We start from the raw sequence: 21,142 nt of genomic DNA, 5'->3' as shown, positions 1-21,142 counted from the left end.
TGCTCTCATCTACCGTTCTATATGTCACGTTGTCTACTGTCAAAGGATTCAAGAAAACCATGGCTTCATCATTAGCCGGAAGTAACCGGGGCATGATGGTACGAAGCCCTCCAAAGTTATTTTGGAACGGAGTCCCAGATAGGATAATTCTCTTTTTGTTACGAAGTTCAGCAACATCCTTCCGAATATCGCTATTTGGAAGGCCTTTTGAGGGAGTCCTAGATTAGGGGGTGTCCGGATAGTCGGACTATACCTTTGGCTGGACTCCTGGACTATGAAGATACAAGATTGAAGAGTTTGTCCCATGTCCGAATGGGACTTTCCTTGGCGTGGAAGGAAAGCTTGGCGATACGGATATGTAGATCTCCTACCATCGTAACCGACTCTGTGCAACCCTAGCCCTCTCCGGTGTCTATATAAACCGGAGGGTTTTAGTCCGTAGGACGAACAACAATCACACCATAGGCTAGCTTCTAGGGTTTAGCCTCCTTGATCTCATGGTAGATCTACTCTTGTACTACCCATATCATCAATATTAATCAAGCAGGAGTAGGGCTTTACCTCCATCGAGAGGTCCCGAACCTGGGTAAAAACATCGTGTCCCTTGTCTCCTATTACCATCCGCCTAGACGCACAGTTCGGGACCCCCTACCCGAGATCCGCCGGTTTTGACACCGACATTGGTGCTTTCATTGGGAGTTCCTCTGTGTCGTCACTTTTAGGCCCGATGGCTCCTCTGATCATCAACGGCGATGCGATCCAGGGTGAGACTTTTCTCCCCGGACAGATCTTCGTATTCGGCGGATTTGCACTGCGGGCCAATTCGCTTGGCCATCTGGAGCAGATCGAAAGCTACGCCCCTGGCCATCAGGTCAGATTTGGAAGTTCGAGCTACACGGCCGACATCCGTGGAGACTTGATCTTGGACGGATTCGAGCCGCAGTTGAGCACACCGCACTGTCACGATGGGCATGATCTAGCTCTGCCCCTGAACAGTGCCCCGGAGGCCGCACCCGCATCAGCTCCGACCCTTAATTCGGAGCCAACTGCGCCAATCGAGGATGGGTGGTTGGACACCGCCTCGGGGGCTGCAATCTCTACGGTGATCGAGGCGAACACCAGCCCTATCCTCTGCGAAGCCTGTGACTCCAAGGAGCCGGACTCCTTTCCGGACTCCAAGCCCTTCGCGCCCCTACCGATCGAATCCGATTGGGCGCCGATCATGGAATTCACCGCCGCGGACATCTTTCAGCACTCGCCCTTCGGCGTTATTCTGAATTCACTAAAGTTTCTCTCTTTATCAGGAGAGCCCTGGCCGGACTATGGTCAGCAAGGTTGGGATGCGAATGATGAAGAAATTCAAAGCCCACCCACCACCCACTTCGTAGCCACTGTCGATGATTTAACCGACATGCTCAACTTCGACTCTGAAGAGATCAACGGTATGGACGCTAATGCAGGAGACGATCAAGACCCAGCGCCTATAGGGCATTGGAAAGCCACCTCGTCGTATGACATATACATGGTGGACACCCCAAAAGAAGGCGATGGTGATGGAACAGCGAAGGATGACCCCTCCAAGAAACAGCCTAAGCGCCGGCATCAGCGGAGCCGCTCTAAATCCCGCCAAAGCAAAAACGATGATTCCGGCACGGGAGATAATAACACTCCAGACAGTGCCGAAGAAAACCCCCTCCAGCAAGATTCAGCACAGGAGGATGGAGAAGCCAGCCCTCATGAGAGAGCGGCAGACAGAGAGATCGAGGACGATAATTACATGCCTCCCTCCGAAGACGAGGCAAGCCTCGACGACGACGAATTTGTCATGCCAGAGGATCCCGTCGAACAAGAGCGTTTCAAACGCAGGCTTATGGCCACGGCGAGCAGCCTCAAGAAAAAATAGCAACAACTTAGAGCTAATCAAGATTTGCTAGCCGACAGATGGACTCAAGCCCTTGCGGCCGAAGAGTATGAACTCGAACGCCCCTCCAAGAGCTACCCAAAACGCAGGTTGCTACCCCGATTAGAGGAGGAAGCACCTAAACCTACATCACCAGCGCATGATGCGGCTGACCGGCCACCCTGTGGCCGCGACAGAGAGGCCTCTCGGCCCTCCACTCAAGCCGCACCCCGGCGCCGCTCAAAAAATACCAAGGCACAGGAAAATGCGCTAGACTTTTGAGATATATTGGAGGACAAGGCAAGGAAAACAAGATCGATCTACGGATCGCGTGGGTGCCCCACGGCACGAGACGGTAGTCGTCACGCCGGATACAGTAAATCCGGCCGGGCCGAACACACTAGACAAAGCTCGTTTGAGCTGCGTCGTGATATATCCCAATACAGAGGCGCCGCACACCCACTATGCTTCACAGATGAAGTAATGGATCATCAAATCCCCGAGGGTTTCAAACCCGTGAACATCGAATCATACGATGGCACAACAGATCCTGCGGTATGGATCGAGGACTATCTCCTTCATATCCACATGGCCCGCGGTGATGACCTACACGCCATCAAATACCTCCCACTCAAGCTTAAAGGCCCAGCTCGGCATTGGCTTAACAGCTTGCCAGCAGAATCAATTGGTTGTTGGGAGGACCTGGAAGCCGCATTCCTCGACAATTTCCAGGGCACTTATGTGCGACCACCAGACGCCGATGACCTAAGCCACATAATTCAGCAGCCAGAAGAATCGGCCAGACAATTCTAGACACGGTTCCTAACCAAGAAAAATCAAATCGTCGACTGTCCAGACGCAGAGGCCCTAGCAGCCTTCAAGCATAACATCCCCGACGAGTGGCTTGCACGGCACCTAGGACAGGAAAAGCCGAAATCTATGGCAGCCCTCACGACACTTATGACCCGCTTTTGCGCGGGAGAAGACAGCTGGCTAGCTCGCAATAATAACATGACCAAGAGGCCTGGTAATTCAGATACCAAGGACAGCAGTGGCAGGTCGCGTCGCAACAAGCAAAAGCACCGCATTAACGGTGACAATGCTGAGGATACGGCAGTTAATGCCGGATTTAGAGGCTATAAACTCGGTCAGCGGAAAAAGCCATTCAAAAGAAATACTCTGAGCCCGTCCAGTTTGGACCGAATACTCGACCGCTCATGCCAGATACATGCCACCCCCGATAAACCAGCCAATCACACCAACAGGGATTGTTGGGTGTTCAAGCAGGCAGGCAAGTTAAATGCCGAAAGCAGAGACAAGGGGCTGCATAGCGACGACGAGGAAGAGCCCCGGCCGCCGAACAATAGTGGACAGAAGGGCTTCCCCCCACAAGTGCAGACGGTGAACATGATATACGCAACCCACATCCCCAAGAGGGAGCGGAAGCGTGCGCTAAGGGACGTATACGCGATGGAGCTAGTCGCCCCAAAGTTCAACCCATGGTCCTCCTGCCCGATCACTTTCGATCGAAGGGACCACCCCACTAGCATCCGTCATGGTGGATTTGCCGCATTGGTTCTAGACCCAATTATTGACGGATTTCACCTCACTAGAGTCCTTATGGACGGCGGCAGCAGCCTGAACCTACTTTACCAGGATACAGTGCGAAAAATGGGCATCGATCCCTCCAGGATTAAACCCACTAAAATGACCTTTAAAGGCGTCATACCAGGTGTAGAGGCCAACTGTACAGGCTCCGTTACACTTGAAGTGGTCTTCGGATCTCCGGATAATTTCCGAAGCGAGGAGTTAATCTTCGACATAGTCCCGTTCCACAGTGGCTATCACGCACTGCTCGGGCGAACCGCATTCACAAAGTTCAATGCGGTGTCGCACTACACATACCTCAAGCTCAAGATGCCAGGCCCTCGAGGAGTCATTACAGTCAATGGAAACACCGAACGCTCTCTCCAAACGGAGGAGCATACGGCGGCTCTCGCAGCGGAGGTACAAAGCAGCCTCTCAAGGCAATTCCCCAGTCCGGCCATTAAACGTCCGGACTCCGTCAAGCGCGCCCGGAGTAACCTACAACAAGACCGCCTGGCATGTTCCGAGCAAGCGTAGCAAGGCGACCCCAACCCCAACCCTCGCGAACTTGCGAAACCAGTCTTGCGCGTACATAACTACGCTCTGGAAATACCATGGGCAAATGGGGAGGGGCACCATCACGGCACGCCCGAAACATGGCTTAAACCGCACTAGGGGCTGCCGACTTCTTCATTTTCTCTTACTTTCAGGACTCCATTCTTCGGAAGGCCTGTCCGGCAGTACAATTGCCGCACAAACGATACAACAACCAGGGAAGCAGAAAGCTACGCCGCACTATGGAACTCTAAGGTGGTCTCTATAACGAGCAGTATACCTGTTTCGCATACCATTCCGCAGCTCGCCCCTGGAAAGGACATGTTAAATAGTCCCATCTTTTGCTTATTGCACTATCTGTATCGTTCTGCTTTGATCGCAACTTTTTCAAATAAACAATGGATAGCTTCCGTCTATTATTGCATTACTTTCTTTTTTACGAATATATGTTCATTAATGACATGTCGCACTTGTACACTTTGGTACAGCCAATTCGCCAGGGGTAGGGCTGGAAAAAAAGCTCGAAGCTCGTGAGCTAAACGAGTAGCTTGTGACTCGGCTCAAATCGACTCGAACTCGAAGAATAACGAGTCGAGCCGAGCTTTAGTTTAAGATCATTTATAGACCAAGTTAAACGAGCCAATCTCACGAGTACTCGTGTAACTCGTTAGGCTCAGTAAAAAAGATCAGCCACTCCCAATACATAAAAAATCAGCCACTCAGCACCCTATGTCCCAGGCGCACAACACAAGGCCTAGCCGTTGAAGGCCCAGCAGCCTAGGAGACTCATGCGTTACAAGGAAATTACTATTGTTTAGTGATATATATGTTTAATATATACATAATAATTTTTATAATATTTGAGAGTTTTAATTCATATCTTTAAAGAGCTTAACAAGCTAAACGAGCCAGCTCGCGAGTTATACGAGTCGAGCCAATCTTGGATTTGAGCTCGTTATAATAATGTGTCGGGTCGAGCTAGCTCGTTAACGAAGCGAGCTCTAGCGAGTCAAGCCGAGTTGGCTCGACTCGGCTCGAATTCCAGCACTAGCCAGGGGCTTAAGTACCCCACAACACGGTGTGAGAAGTCCGAACACTTTCACAAGTGCAGCACCCCGAACTTATAGCATTATATGCATCGGCTCCGAATCATGTCTTGGGTCAATAGTTGGGTTTGCCCGGCTCCTATGTTTCGGTACCTTACGTTCCGTTATATCGGCTAAGGTAGCACTAGGAGAACTACTGCGATTGTGCCCCAGTTGAGCTGGGCTAAGCACCTCAGTAGAGAAAGCTAAAACTGACCGTCATGATGAGGCGAGAGCTGGTCGCTGTTCGAGAGGTTTTCGAGTCCCTAAAGACTTATGCCGCTTAGAGCGAGGAGTCGGCTTTGTCCGGCCTAGGCATGGATAGCGCCCCGAACTCGGACTTCCAAACACTAGGGTCTTCGCCGAAATTTAAAATTATAGAATTCTATGGCTAAGTGAGAGTGTTCAAGCATTATAGTCCGATTGCCTTGTTCGTTGTGTTGAGCGCCTCCCTCGAAGGACCCAAGACTGGGGAAAAGAGCGCTCATGTTTATCGCGAACACCCCAACACTCGTGGCATGGGGGCAGAAGCCGACGACTCGCCATCTCTCAAATTTGATAAACGGCCGCACATAAGGTAATATTTTAAATTCAAAAAGCATTGCTTAGAGCACATGAACAAGTTTTCAGCACACAGGACAAAACGAGCGAGTTTACTCAAAAATTACATCCCTGGAACATTCATCCGCCATAAGGCGGGCACCCTTCAGAAGGCCCTCATAATACATCTCGGGCTTGCGATGCTCTTTGCCCGGCGGTGGCCCGTCCTTCACAAGCTTCTCAGCATCCAACTTGCCCCAGTGCACCTTCGCACGGGCAAGCGCCCTACGGGCACCCTCGATTGCATACGGAGCGCTTGCTGACTTCGAGCCTTGGACAGGCCTCCACCAGCCGCCTCACCAGCCCGAAGTAGCTCCAGGCATGGCCTCTCCAGACCATAGCCGGACTATGAGGCCCTTCATGGCCTGTTTGGCCACCTTATGGAGCTCGACCACCTATTTCAGCTGGTCGCTCAAGGGCACCGGGTGTTCGCCCTCAGCATACTGAGACCAGAACACCTTCTCCGTCGAGCTTCCCTCCTCGGCTTGGTAGAAGGCGTGGCATCTGACACGCTACAGGGCAAGTCTGCGAATGCTCCTGGAGAGCTCCGGATTCGGGTAAGTAACAAGTAATTCCCTTTTACGTGCTTGCTTTGCATAAAGAATGCCTTACCCGCCGCTATCTTTTTTATTGCCTCCACCTCCTAGAGGGCCTTCCGGGCTTCGGCCTTGGTAGACTTGGCATCTTCAATGGCCGCCGCGAGCTCGGACTCTCGCGTCTTCGAGTCAAGCTCCAAACTCTCATGTTTTTTCATGAGAGCCTGGAGCTCTTGCCCCACCTCGCCAACCTGCGTCTCATGCTTCTCCCGCTCGGTGCACTCTGTGGCCGCCCTCTTCTCGGCCTCGGACAGCGCTTGCTTAAGGGTCCCCACCTCAGTTGTGGCCCCTACAATAGCCACGTTAATCCTATCACTTTTTGCAATTGCACCTTTTACATATTTAAATAAGGTATCTCTTACCTTCCTTCTCCTCGAGCTGCTGCTTGGCTAGGCCGAGCTCTTGCTCGGACCGCTCGAGGTTCTGCTTCAGCGTGCCCACCTCCGCAGTCAGTGCGGCGGATGCTAGCAGCGAATCCTGCATACGCATATTGACTTACTTTTGTTAGACTCCTACGGATGTTATTAAATCCTCTATTCGGCTTTTCTTTCCGAACGCCAAACAGAGCATCAGGGGCTACTGTCTATGTGGTAATATTTTTACATATTTTTACTTACCTCAAAGCCTATTAGAAGGCTGGCACAGGCTTCAGTCAGTCAGCTCTTGGCGGACTGAACCTTCTGGATCACCGCACTCATAATAGTGCGGTGCTCCTCGTCGATGGAGGCACCGTTAAGCACCTCCAGCAAATTGTCCAGTGTCTCCAGTTGGACGAAGGTCACCGGCTCGGTAGGCTTGCTCCTCTTGGAAGGAGGCCACCCGCCGGAGTCCGGAACCATTGAAGGTTCCGGCGCGGTGTCCGGCTCAAGGCCGGATTTGGAGCCCATGGGGGTTTTATCCCCTTTGCGCTGGAGTCCGGGAGGTCGCCTTGTGGCGCCTCCAGGACCACCTCCTCCTAGCTTGGAACCTGTTGGGACAGCACCTCGGCGTCGTCCGTAGGGCGGGGGGAGGTAGCGGGCGGAAGTGAATTCACGTCAGACGAATCCAGGGAGCCGCTCGACGACTCGTCGAGCCCAGCCCGGAGTGGACTGCATAGTCATATTCGGGGTAAGAAGGAGTTGTGCAAGAAAGGAACGCTATGAATTGCTCTGGTGTCCGAATACTTACGATTTTGCCAGGGGCTTGGCCCTGTGCGGCCACTCCTCTTCGCTGTCGTCGGCGTTGGTGGAGTAGTCCGGAGGAAGGGTCTTCCCCCTCTTGGACCCTTCGGCCTCCCCAGTTGGGGTGGCCTTCCTTTTCTTTCCTCCCCCCGCTGGAGGGGGAGAGGTTTCTTCTTCCTCCTCCTCGTCTTCACGGGAGGAGTGCGTCTCGGAGTCGTCGGATGATGAATCCGACACCTCCAGGCGCCGGGCGCTCTTTTGAGTCCCCGTGGCCTTCTTCTTGGCCTTCTTCTCCGGCACCACATAGGGTGCCGGAACCAGCAGCTTTGCCAAGCGAGCATCGGCTGGGTCTTCTGGCAAAGGATCCGGACAGTTGATCTGTCCGAACATCACCTGCCAATCCTGTCAAAGGTAAGGGAGCTTAGATCCCGCATAGAGTCAAACTATGAAAAACTAATACCCTATAAAAGGTAAAAACAGCTTACCACACTAGCGTGACGCTGCGTGCTGAATCCGCAATCCTCGGTAGCGGATGCGGGAGCCTCGGCGCCCTTGAATAGCGCCTTCCAGGCATCTTTGTACGTCATGTCGAAGATCCTGCTCAGATTTCGATGCTGCGCCCGGTCGAACTCCCACAGGTTGAAGGCCCGTCGTTGACACGGGAGGATCCGGTGGATGAGCATAACCTGGACTACGTTGACAAGTTTAAGCTTCTTGTCCACCAGGGTTTGCACGCATGTTTGGAGTCCGGTCAGCTCTCCTTTGTTACCCCACGACAGGCCCGTCTCTTTCCAGGAGGTGAGCCGCGTAGGGGGTACGGAGCGGAACTTGGGGGCTGCGACCCATTCAGAGTCACGCGGCTCGGTGATGTAGAACCACCCCGATTGCCACCCCTTCAGGGTATCCACGAAGGAGCCCTCGAGCCATAGGACGTTGGGCATCTTGCCCGCCATGGCGCCTCCACACTCCGCCTGGTCGCCGCGCACCACCTTTGGCTTGACATTGAAAGTCTTGAGCCATAGGCCGAAATGGGGCCGGATGCAGAGGAAAGCCTCGCACACGACGATAAAAGCCGAGATGTTGAGGACAAAGTTCAGGGCCGGATCGTGGAGATCCAGGCCATAGTAGAACATGAGCCCTCGGACGAATGGGTGGAGAGGGAAGCCTAGTCCGCGGACGAAGTGGGGGAGGAACACTCTTCGGGATGGGGATGAGCTGCCCCTCTTCAGGAAGCCGGTGCGCGATGTTGTTAGGCAAGTATCCAGTCTTCCTCAGTTTTTTGATGTGTCCCTCCATGACGGAGGAAACCATCCACTTGCCTCCCGCTCCGGACATGGCTGGAGAAGGTTGAGGTGGGGAGTGCGGACTTGGGCGCTGGAGCTCGAGTGCGTGGAAATGGATGAGCAAAGGAGGAAGAGGGCGTGGATGAAAAAGGTGGATCCTTATCCCCTTATATGGGCGGATGCAACTATGCGTCCCCACCAGCCTGGTAAAACTCGCTTATCTCCCAAGCGCCGTAATCAATGGCGCGGTTGGGTTACCCACGCCCCTATTGATGAGAATCCCGAAATAAGGGGACACGATCTCTACTTTCACAAGACGTGCCAAGAAAACCGCCTCGCAAAACACGCTGAGGTGCGGCAGTAAAAACGATTCGAATAAAGACTTGGCCATGGTGTGATGACATGCTATGGAATACGTCAGCAGATTAGATTTGTGTAAATGTTATTATTCTCTCTACGGTGGTACGTGGAACTTATTTTGCAGAGCCAGACACTATCCATGTATTCAAAATCTTCTATGAAGTACTTGGATGAGGAACCCGCCTTGCAATGCCGAAGACAATATGCGCGCCGGACTCGTCGTCATTGAAGCCTGGTTCAGGGGCTACTGAGGGAGTCCTGGATTAGGGGGTGTCCGGATAGTCGGACTATACCTTTGGCCGGACTCCTGGACTATGAAGATACAAGATTGAAGACTTCGTCCCGTGTCCGGATGGGACTTTCCTTGGCGTGGAAGGCAAGCTTGGCGATACGGATATGTAGATCTCCTACCATTGTAACCGACTCTGTGTAACCCTAGCCCTCTCCGGTTTCTATATAAACCGGAGGGTTTTAGTCCGTAGGACGAACAACAATCATACCATAGGATAGCTTCTAGGGTTTAGCATCCTTGATCTCATGGTAGATCTACTCTTGTACTACCCATATCATCAATATTAATCAAGCAGGAGTAGGGTTTTACCTCCATCGAGAGGGCCCGAACCTGGGTAAAAACATCGTGTCCCTAGTCTCCTGTTACCATCCGCCTAGACGCACAGTTCGGGACCCCCTACCCGAGATCCGCCGGTTTTGACACTGGCACCTTTGCTGAACTTCGTAGCAAAAGGGGGATTATCCTATCCGGTACTCCGTTCCAAAATAACTTTGGAGAGTTTGTACCATCATGCCCCGGTTACTTCCGGCTAATGATGAAGCCATGGTTTTCTTCAATATTTTGACACAAGACAACACGACATATAGAATGTTACGAGATGAGATCTGAAAAAATGGATCAACTTGTGCACATCCATAATGGGGGCATTCTTGTTAAACGGGGACCCTCGACCCATAGATGACACTCGACTCCTCCGCGATCGTCGACCCCTCGGCGACCATCGACCCTCTATCCTAGTTCCCGACCCTCGACCGCTCGGCGATCCTCGACCCCTCGGCGACCCTCGACCCTAGTTCCCGACCCTCGACCCCTCGGAAACCCTCGACCCTCTATCCTAGTTTCTGACCCTCGACCGCTTGGCGATCCTTGACACCCTCGTTCCCGATAAAAAATAAGGAGAGGAAGAAGAAGGAAAAAAAGAGGAGAAGAAGAAAAAATAGAATTCTCCTCTATTCCTTCTTCTTCTCCTCTTTTTTTCTTCTTCTTCCTCTTCTTATTTTTTTTCTCCTCTTCTTCTCCTTCCGACGTCCCCCCTCATGTCGAAGTTATCGAGGAGGGGTAGACGACAATGACGCTCACCCCTCATGACATGTTCGACGTCCGACATCCCTCCTAATGTCATGTCCGACGTCCCCCCTCATTTAAACTAATTTCTATGAACAAAAAAATATTCTATGAACAAAAAATATATTCTATGAACATCATATATATATATACATCCATCCATATGAACATATATGAACAAAAAAATACTATGAACATATGAAAAAAATACTATGAGCCGGGGCGGCGCGACGGCTCACAGCGGGGGCGGCTGGCGATGGCGACGGCGATGGCGGGGGCGGGCCGGGGTAGGTGCTCGGGCGTGGGGCAAGGGCGGTGCGGACCAGGACGGTGACGTCCCGACGACGAGGGCTCAGGGTAGGGGTGGCGCGGCGACGGCGTCGGGGGCAGGGGCGGGCGTGGTGACAAGGGCTCGGGGCAGGGGTATGGCGACAGCGTCGGAGGCAGGGGCAGTGCAACGACGGCGTCGGAGGCAGGGCGACGATGGCAGCGGCAGGGCAGAGCGGCAGCTTGTCGGCGTCGTCGGAGCGATCGAAGAAACTGAATGAAAATTTTGACAAGTGCTGCTTATATAGGCGAAGCTTTGGTCCTGGTTCATGGCACAAACCGGACCAATGCCCCCTTTAGTCGTGGTTGGTGCCACGAACCGGGACCGAAGGTACGCATTGGTCTCGGTTCGTGGGACCAACTGGGACCAATGGCTTGTGCCTGCCAAAGCTGCGGTGCGGTGGGATGTTTAGTCCCACCTCGCTAGCTAAAGAGCGGCCGCACCTATTTATAAGCGCTGCTCTGCCCACCCATTTAAACTCCTCACTATTGCAGGCCTACAGGCCTAAACTTATCTCTCGGCCTGTGGGCCTGCTGGGCCTTTTGCGGGCCTGAATCCTGGCCCAATAGGGTTTCTAGCGGTATTCAGGCCGTGGTGGTCCAGTACGTGGCAATTTTTTCCAGTTTTTTGTTTTGTTTTTTGCATTATTTATTTTCTTTTTGTTTTTTGCTTTATTTTTTAATTATTTTTGCTTTTAGGTCGCTAAGTTATAAACTTTCTGTTAGTGCCATAGTTTTCAAATTTGAATAGTTTAAATTTGAATTCTTTGAAATTTGTGTGAATCACTAGTTTGTGATTAACTTTAGTATAAAAATAGATTTTGGAGTGATTCTTTTTCCTGCTATTTCATATTACTGTGTTTTATCATTATATTCAAAAACAAAATTTGTTATTTAAGTTTCTAACAAAAAATCTTTATGATAATTCTTTTTTCTATTAAAGTTTCTAACAAAAAAATTCTTTATGAAAATTCTTTTTGCTTTTAATGTTTTGAACAGAAAATGCTTTGATAATTTTAGTTTCATAAATTTTATATAATTTTAGTTTCAATAATACTAGAGGTTTATAAAAGCTTTTTAGTTGATTAGTTTTGCTATTGGAGTTTTATAAAAGCATTTTAGTTGATTCTTTTTGCTATTGAAGAATATTATAGTTTTCTTTAGTTGATCATAACAGAATATTTTAATTGATTATTTTTAGTTCATTCTTTTTGCTATCAGTTCATTCTTTTTGCTATTAATTCATTCTTTGAGCTAAATGACCGTGAAATTGAAAAGAACCACAAATGAACTCTGAAAAGGTTGAAAGTTGGCATGGTATCATCATTTCACCCACATAGCATGTGGTAAAAAGTTGAGAAGGTTACGGCAAAAACTGGATGCACTTCATGTACAAAATGGACAATCTCTTTCGAAGTATCAGGGTTTCGGACGAAAACTCATCTATTACAAAGGGATTTCATTTTTTTGAACTTATTTGAACTCCAGACTTTTTTTGTGTTCAAAATGCACCATTCAAAGCCACATCATCAATTTTCAACCCTTTCTGACTTCATTTGGTATTTTTCATGCATTTGCTGATTTTTTTTGAGCTAAATGACCCTGAAACTGAAAAGCACTACAAATGAAATATTGAAAGGTTGAAAGACGGCATGGTATCATCATTTCATCCACAAGCATGTGCTAAAAAGTTGAGAGGGTTACGGCAAAAACTGGATGCACTTCGTGTACAAAACGGACAATCTCTTTCGAAGTATCAGGGTTTCGGACAGAAACTCGTCTGTTACAAACGGAATTTCATTTCTTCACATGTAACTGCAGTGATATTCTAGATCAAAGGCATCATCATAATAGTTGTGGACAGAAAGTCTTCACTTTTTCTTCGCTTGTGTCCTTTGCTTATTGCGCCATAACCATGGATAATCTTCATCGTTTAACAGGGTGCTTGGGTCAGCCTTGAGTTTGAAGGGAGGAATTTCGTGAAACTTTTCATAATCTTCAGACATATCTGTCTTGCCCTCCAATCCCACGATGTCTCTTTTACCTGAAAGAACTATGTGGTGCTTTGGCTCATCATATGATGTATTCGCTTCCTTATCTTTTCTTTTTCTCGGTTTGGTAGACATGGCCTTCACATAGAAAACCTGCTCCACATCATTGGCTAGGACGAATGGTTCATCTGTGTACCCAAGATTGTTCAGACCCACTATTGTCATTCCATATTGTGGGTCTACCTATACCCCACCTCCTGACAGATTGACCCATTTGCACTTAAACAAAGGGACCTTAAAATCATGTCCATAGTCAAGTTTCCATATGTCCATTATGTAACCATAATATGTGTCCTTTCCCCTCTTGGTGGCTGCATCAAAGCGGACACCACTGTTTTGGTTGGTGCTCTTTTGATCTTGGGCGATCGTGTAAAATGTATTCCCATTTATCTCGTACCCTTTATAAGTCAATACAGTCGAAGATGGTTCCCTGGCCAACGAGTACAGCTCATCAGAAACAGTGTTGTCACCCCTGACACGTGTTTGCAACCAACTGCCGAAAGTCTTGATGTGTTCACCTGTAATCCAGTCGTCACACTGCTTCGGGTGTTTGGAGTGCAGAATGTTCTTGTGTTCATCGACATACAGGGTCATCAAGGTAGAATTCTGTAGAACTGTGTAGTGTGCTTGAGACCAAGAATGCCCGTCCCTACATATTATTGAGTCCCCTCCTAGCGTGCCTTTTCCACTCAGTCTCCCCTCATACCGCGATTGAGAGAGACCAATCTTCTTAAGGTCGGGAATGAAGTCAATACAAAACCCTATGACATCCTCTGTTTGGTGGCCCATGGAGATGCTTCCTTCTGGCCTAGCACGGTTACGGACATATTTTTTTAGGACTCCCATGAACCTCTCAAAGGGGAACATATTGTGTAGAAATACATGGCCTAGAATGACAATCTCGTTGACTAGATGAACTAGGACGTGCGTCATGATATTGAAGAAGGATGGTGGGAACACCAGCTCGAAACTAACAAGACATTGTGCCACATCACTCCTTAACCTTGGTAGGATTTCTGGATTGATCACCTTCTCAGAGATTGCATTGAGGAATGAACATAGCTTCATAATGCCTAATCGAACGCTTTCCGGTAGAAGCCCCCTCAATGCAACCAGAAGCAGTTGCGTCATAACCACGTGGTAGTCATGAGACTTTAGGTTCTAGAACTTTTTCTATGGCATATTTCTTATTCCCTTTATATTCGACGAGAAGCTAGAAGGGACCTTGATACTGAGCAGGCATTCAAAGAAGATTTCCTTCTCTTCTTTGGTAAGGGCGTAGCTGGCAGGACCTTCATACTGCTTTGGAGGCATGCCATCTTTTTCGTGCACATGTTGTTGGTCCTCCCTTGCCTCCGGTGTATCTTTTGTCTTCCCATACACGCCCAAGAAGCCTAGAAGGTTCATGCAAAGATTCTTCGTCACGTGCATCACGTCGATTGAAGAGCGGGCCTCTAGGTCTTTCCAGTAGGGTAGGTCCCAAAATATAGATTTCTTCTTCCACATGGGTGCGCGTCCGTCAGCGTCATTCGGAATAGATAGTCCGTCGGGACTCTTTCCGAATGAACATAGCTCCATAATGGATAATCAAACGCTTTCCGGTAGAAGCCCCCTCAATGCAACCGGCAGCAGTTGCGTCATAATCACGTGGTTGTCATGAGACTTTAGGTTCTAGAACTTTTTCTATGGCATATTTATTATTCCCTTTATATTCGACGAGAAGCCAGACAGGACCTTCATACTGAACAGGCATTCAAAGAAGATTTCTTTCTCTTCTTTGGTAAGAGCGTAGCTGGCAGGACCTTCATACTGCTTTGGAGGCATGCCATCTTTTTCGTGCACACATTTCTCGTCCTCCCGTGCCTCCGGTGTATCTTTTGTCTTCCCATACACGCCCAAGAAGCCTAGTAGGTTCATGCAAAGATTCTTCGTCACGTGCATCACGTCGATTGAAGAGCGGCCCTCTAGGTCTTTCCAGTAGGGTAGGTCCCAAAATATAGATTTCTTCTTCCACATGGGTGCGCGTCCGTCAGCGTCATTCGGAACAGATAGTCCGTCGAGACCCTTTCCGAAGATTACTTGTAAATCATTGACCATATCAAGTATGTGATCACCGGTACAGACGGCGGGGTTCTTCCGGTGATCTGCCTTGCCTTTGAAATGCTTGCCTTTCTTTCGACATTGATGGTTGGTCAGAAGAAATCGACGATGTCCCAGGTACACATTCTTCATTCATTTGCCCAGGTATATACTTTCGGTGTCATCTAAACAGTGTGTGCATGCGTGGTATCCCTTGTTTGTCTGTCCTGAAAGGTTACTAGGAGAAAGCCAATCATTGATAGTTACAAACAGCAACGCGTGTAGGTCAAATTCCTACTGCTTGTGCTCATCTCACACACGTACACCGTTTTCATTCCACAGTTGTAAAAGTTCTTCAACTAATTATCTTAGGTACACATAAATGTCATTGTCGGGTTGCTTAGGGCCTTGGATGAGAACTGGCATCATAATGAACTTCCGCTTCATGCACAACCAAGGAGGAAGGTTATAGATACATAGAGTCACAGGTCAGGTGTTGTGATTGTTGCTATGCTCCCCAAAAGGATTAATGCCATCCACGCTTAAACCAAACCATACGTTCCTTGTGTCACCTGCAAAGTCTTCCCAGTACTTTCTCTCGATTTTTCTCCACCGCGACCCGTCAACGGGTGCTCTCAACTTTCCGTCTTTCTTACGGTCCTCTTTGTGCCATCGCATCAACTTGGCATGCTCTTTGTTTCTCAACAGATGTTTCAACCGTGGTATTATAGGAGAATACCACATCACCTTGGCAGGAACCCTCTTCCTGGGGCGCTCGCCATCAACATCACCAAGGTCATCATGTCTGATCTTATACCGCAATGCACCGCATACCAGGCATGCGTGCAAATCCTCGTATGCACCGCGGTACAGGATGCAATCATTAGGGTATGCATGTATCTTCTGCACCTCCAATCCTAAATGGCATCCAACCTTCTTTGCTGTGCACGTACTGTCGAGTAATTCGTTATCCTTTGGAAGATTCTTCTTCAATATTTTCCATAGCTTCTCAAATCGTTTGTCAGGTACACCATTCTCTGTCTTCCACTGCAGCAATTCCAGTGTGGCACTGAGCTTTGTGTTGCCATCTTCGCAATCGGGGTACAACCCTTTTTTGTGATCCTCTAACATGTGATCGAACTTCAGCTTCTCCTTTACACTTTCACACTATCTCTTTGCATCAACAATGACCCGGCGAAGATCATCATCGGGCACATCGTCTGGTTCCTCTTGATCTTCAACTTCCCCCGCTGCAGCATCACCGTATCAGGGGCACATAGTTATCATCATCCTCTTGTTCTTTGTTGTCTTCCATCATAACCCCTGTTTCTACGTGCTTGGTCCAAACATTATAGTGTGGCATGAAACCCTTATAAAGCAGGTAGTTGTGAAGGATTTTCCGGTCAGAGTAAGACTTCGTATTCCCACATATAGGGCACGGACAACACATAAAACCATTCTTCTTGTTTGCCTCAGCCACTTCAAGAAAATTATGCACGCCCTTAATGTACTCGTTGGTGCGTCTGTTACCGTATATCCATTGTCGGTTCATCTGCGTGCATTATATATAATTAAGTGTGTCAAAAATAATTACAGAACATCATGAATATAGACGTGACCAAATTAATAGAAGTTCATCATCACATTAAAACCAAAGTACATACATAGTTCTCAATGAACAACATATAGTTCTCCAGAGCATCTAATTAAACCATACATTGAAACTATCTAAAACATTTCAATGCAACAACAAATGCGATCACAGTCGCAAGTAAGTTAACAATTGATCCAACGGCATAATGCTACCAAGCCTCTGTATGAATGTCATGTTTTCTAATCTTTCTAATCTTCAAGCGCATTGCATCCATCTTGATCTTGTGATCATCGATGACATCCGCAACATGCAACTCAAATATCATCTTCTCATCCTCAATTTTTTTCAATTTTTCCTTCAAGTAATTGTTTTTTTCTTCAACTAAATTTAACCTCTCGACAATAGGGTCGATTGGAATTTCCGATTCACACACCTCATAGATAAAAAAATCTATGCCACGTTGTTCGGCATAATTGTCATAAACACTAAATGAAACTAATAGTTATAAAATATAATATATATATATATATATATATATATATACCACATCCAAACCATAGACAGGATGAGGGCCGACGGAGGAGGATACCAAAACCATCGCACTATATAATAATAAACAATAATAAGTAAGAAGACTACACAAGTATCTATCTAAATCATACATGTAAGAACTTTTTCTTTTAGAAAGAAGATAAGAACAAGAGGCTCACCACGGTGGTACCGGCGCCAAGATCGGCGCGGGCGATCGACGGCGGTGAGGACGGGAACGGGACAAGACGGACAGCCTAACCTAGACAAATCTTGAGAAAAATGGAGCTTGGACAAGGAGCTTCGAGAGGAGAAAGCTTAAGTGTGGCTCGGTCATTTCATCAAACACCTCATGTGCATAGGAGGTGAGTTAGAGCACAACACACCACTCCCAAAAATGCAGAGCACTGGAGTGTTTTGCTCGCGGGCAAGGGGTATATATAGGCAACTCATAGGTCCCGGTTCATGGTTGGAACCGAGACTAAAGGACAACCTTTGGTCCCGGTTCAAGCCACCAACGGGACCAACGGTGGTGGGCCAGGAGCGAGGCACTTTGGTCCCGGTTCATGCCTGGAACCGGGACCAATGCCCCACGAGGCCCGACCGGCCCCCTGGCCTCATGAACCGGGACCTATGCCCCCATGGGTCCCGGTTCGTGAGTGAACCAGGATTAATGGGCTGTCCCTGCTTGGACCAAAGCCTTATTTTCTACTAGTGATTGGTCGTCGGAGGTGGGAGAGAGGGGAGAGGGCAAGAAGGTCATCGACGGCGAGGGGGGGAGAAGAGTGTGTGGCCACTGGCGAGGGAGTGGGCGACTTTTATAGTGACTGGTAGGCAGCGAGCGGGTGGCATGCGTGCGCACGCGTGGCGGAAGGGGGGCATCGGCGCGCCTTCACCGCGCTGCCCATGAGAAAGCAATGCAAGGCTGACCGGCGGAAGCCTTGGCATTGATTGCCCGCAGGAAAACAAGACAATGAGGACGTCGAACGCGGCTGGTTGTTGAATTGGCGGCCCCACCAGGCTTTTGCGAGAAAAACATCCCCCCCCCCAGCGTCCCCAAGCGCGCCGGGTTCGGCCTGGGTTCGCCGGCGCCAAATTCGACCCTAACCGATGAAAAGTGGGCTTCTAGGGACGTGAGTGAGCCTTTTTGGGCTAGCGATAAATGGCCCTGAGGGGCCTTTGGGGGAGGGGGCGAGTGGAGATGCTCTAACATGGTGTTTATGAGGAACAGACTTAGATTGGCCCCTCCAATGGACTGGGTTGCTGGGGTCTTCCTGCGGCATGGCGTTGGAGGTCGCGATCATGGCTAAGGATGGCAATTTTACCCATGGGTACGGGTACCCGCGGATATCGTACCCGCATGAGCAGGGTATGGGAACAATTTTGTACCCATGGGTAGTACCCATACCCTACCCGTTAAGTCATGGGTAGGGTATGGGTATAGCCTTGTACCCATGGATATACCCATACCCTACCCGTTTATACTAACATGTGGACCTTACTCATAGAGTTCCAACATAAGCGCAAGGGTCGGTAGCGTTAAAGGAGCTGGGCGACCCAACTACTCCTGTAATTAAGCCTCACATCATCACACCAAATCCCCTCTTCTCCATCAAATGTTTTTTGTCAAATGTGCTATCGATGAATGTAAATTTATGAATAACTTATGTACTATTTGATCTACCCGTTGGATACCCAATGGGTATGGGTACCCGTCGGATATGGGTACGGGTAAAGTTTCATACCCATGGATACGGGTATGGGTAGAATTTTGTACCCATTGACTATACGGGTGTGGGTATGCTATTGCTCTACCCACCCCATACCCTACCCATTGCCATTCTTAATCATGGCCATGTTCTTCACACTGTATCAAGTATTCCACTGCCATATATGAGGGTGATCATCATCATCCGGAACAGACTTACACTAGCACATTCTGTTTCTGTAGTTTATCTCCAGCAAACCTAATTTTTACTCTGCGCTCACGATTGCAGCTTAAGCCAACACCATATTATCTATAGTTGCTTGCTTCTGTACCTTTAACATTTTAACATTGTGATTCCCTCGGCCGCAGGCTAATGTTGATGGATTCAGTTACTGCCACGTAGCTCCACTGGAAGCTAGTACAGTATCAGGTAGGCTTTCTCCACAGGTGGGGACTGAAGGTTGCTAGCTCGCTTCCATTGTTGACGAGCAAGATGGCATTCACAACAGGCTGAATGGTACGGTTCCGCGTTCTGCTGACGCCCTACTGCTGATGGTGAATTTCTTGTGTGGTTCCACATTTTCATGCTGTAATTTTGCGTGCCCATTTGTTCCCTCTCTATGTTTGCATGAACTCTGGATTTCCTCTGTATGTCGGTAATGCCTTTCTTGTGTAGAGTAAACCTTTGGAAACCCACAAAATCCACGAGCGAAAAGGTCTAGCAGTTACAGACTTAGACTAGCCCCTTCAATGGACTGACTTGGCTGAGGTCTTCCTGCGGCACAGCGTATGAGGTCCCCTTTTTCCACAATGGAACCCAACAGATTCATGGAAATTTTCCAAAATAATCATTACAAACATCAGTCATGTACATGATCCTTTTTCTGTAGTTTATGTTTATCATGTGGTCTCGGTTACAGTCTGAGCAAGCAACAGTTAAACTGAGGATGGACTTCAGTTACTGTTGCTTAGCTCAGTTAGCTTATCTAAAATTTGTGTTATTCCTCTCAAATAAAATAAAATGAGTTACTGTTTTGCTTACTTCAGAATCTATAAATTCACTCCAGAGGTTAGAGTTTTTACCACGTGATTCACTCGGTCGCAGGTTAAGCGACTACCAGCTAATGTTGGTGAAAGATTTAGTTGCTGTCGCCTTCCTCAGTTGGAAGATATCAGTTAGATTGCATCCACCAGATGAGGACTGAAGAAGATTGCTATCCGGCTTCCGCTGTTGATGACTACGATGGCCAGAGTCCCGCGTCCACATTTACATTAATTAAACATTAAAAAAGTAAAACTATGAGGCGGCGCGCTGCCCTAGGCGTCCTTGTCGTCGACGTCGGGACCGTTGAGGTCGATGACCGTTGGCGCAGGCCCGACCCAGGGGTAAGCCATGTTCCAAGCGACGATGATGTCGGCCGCGGGCTGTGGTGCTGCAGCCTCGGCCTGGCGCGCCTCCTCCTCCGCCTCATGCTGCTCTGCCTTGGCATCACGCTCGAGCTGCTCGAGATACTCGCCGTCATGGCGCTCCTCGGCCAGCCGTTGCTGGCGGCAGTGCTCGAGGTACGTCGCCCCGTACCAGACCGGTGGGGCGCTCACCCACTCCCGCCCTACTACGGTACAAGAGTAGCGCTCGATGGGGACCGGCTCCGGCTCAGCCTTCACTGGGGATGGAGGGCCACCGACGACACGACGCAGTCGCCGGCCATGGATAGCGCCATGGCCACCTGGTACGCCTCCTCCTCTTCGTCGTCCTCCGCTCGTACTTCTTGCTTTCTCGGAGGACAACTGCCATGGCCGCCTGGTAGGCGGCCTCTGCCTCCTGGTCCTCGTCGCGGACGATAATGGGCGGCGGCGGCGAGCTATGGGTGATTCACGGACGTTGTGTCACCTGGCCTTCTCGTGCTCGAAGGCGAATCAATGCGCCCAATAGGGCGAGTCGACGTCGTACGTGGAGTCGTGGCGCTGCTCCGGCGTCAGCAGCACCCGCCGGCAACACATCGCCTTCGCGCGCGCCCGTGCCGACCGCGGCGCCGCTGACACTGGGATCCTTTCTGGATCCAAATGTCAGTCGTTTGGTAGGGTGACATCGGGGTAGGGGAGAGGGGCGTGGTGCTGCCAGTGCCACTCCGCCTGGTGCACTGGCACGTTCACGCGCTGCCTCGGTCGGCAAGAAGGTGCCGACGAAGGTGGGCCGAGGCGGGGAAGAGGGGTTGCAGGGGCCTTGCCCTTGGCTTAGCGGTTGCCGTTGCTGTTGCATGAGAAGAACACCTCGTTGTGGTGGCTAGGGTGGCTAGGGTTGCTGCCGACGGGGAGCAGACGATGGCGAGATGGGGACAGGTGGCTTTCTGGAAGCGGATGAGGACTCCCCC

The 21,142-nt window shown here is 49.6% G+C and overlaps 1 pseudogene; it reads left to right on the top strand.

Moving 5' to 3' along the window:
• Window positions 1-21,142, top strand: part of LOC119270707 — a 63,632-nt pseudogene that overhangs the window by 28,920 nt on the left and 13,570 nt on the right.

Source organism: Triticum dicoccoides, chromosome 3A (assembly GCF_002162155.2).
Source record: "Triticum dicoccoides isolate Atlit2015 ecotype Zavitan chromosome 3A, WEW_v2.0, whole genome shotgun sequence".
NCBI lineage: Eukaryota > Viridiplantae > Streptophyta > Magnoliopsida > Poales > Poaceae > Triticum > Triticum dicoccoides.
This window is presented reverse-complemented; position numbering and strand designations above follow the sequence as displayed.